The sequence below is a fragment of the Etheostoma spectabile genome, chromosome 6 (assembly GCF_008692095.1).
Source record: "Etheostoma spectabile isolate EspeVRDwgs_2016 chromosome 6, UIUC_Espe_1.0, whole genome shotgun sequence".
Taxonomy (NCBI): domain Eukaryota; kingdom Metazoa; phylum Chordata; class Actinopteri; order Perciformes; family Percidae; genus Etheostoma; species Etheostoma spectabile.
This window is the reverse complement of record NC_045738.1, coordinates 30,705,960-30,706,545: the sequence shown is the minus strand read 5'-3', so window position 1 is coordinate 30,706,545 and position 586 is coordinate 30,705,960. Positions and strand designations below refer to the sequence as shown.

Genomic DNA, 586 nt, shown 5'->3' with positions numbered 1-586 from the left:
CGTTACTTTCCATTAGAAGCTGCTGCTCATTGGGTGAAACATATGCCTCATGCTTCTCCTCCATTTCTGCATCAGTAAATCTGTGATCCATACCGTGTTCTGTTTGAGAAAGCCTTGAACGTGCACTTATCCCAGCTTTCTACATCTGGCTCGACATAGCTTCACCTGTTAATCCTGGCTCGGCAAACGTGCAACCGATTAAGCCGCGATAAGTGTATCACACTAAGTCAAGCTGCACTTTTTCATGTATCCTGGATATCTTTATTCTACTTTTGTGCAACAGGCCCCTGAAAACAAAGCAAATTACCGAAACCATAACACAGGCGTGTTTGTACCTTGGCGCATTAATATTAAGATGGTGGATTTGCATCATAATATTTTTACTTTCAATCTTTTGCCTGTGTGTGTGTGTGTGTGTGTGTGTAACAAGCTTAGTGTGTGCGCGCTGTGCACGAGCCTAGGCGCATCTTACTAATGCGCTGTTAAAATAACAATGAAACGCTGCCTTATTGACTTTAGACCAGGTTTCTGTTGGTCAGTGACGCAATCACTTCCTGCTGCCGCAAGATAGCAATACGCCCAGAAT

General features: G+C 43.7%; 1 protein-coding gene and 1 long non-coding RNA gene across 4 annotated transcripts in view; both read left to right on the top strand.

Moving 5' to 3' along the window:
* Positions 1-586, top strand: part of grik2 (glutamate receptor, ionotropic, kainate 2) — a 337,350-nt gene that overhangs the window by 308,577 nt on the left and 28,187 nt on the right. The gene's annotated exons all lie outside the window — the stretch shown is intronic.
* The window catches only part of LOC116690584 (uncharacterized), a 10,505-nt gene that overhangs the window by 9,420 nt on the left and 499 nt on the right, over positions 1-586 (top strand). The gene's annotated exons all lie outside the window — the stretch shown is intronic.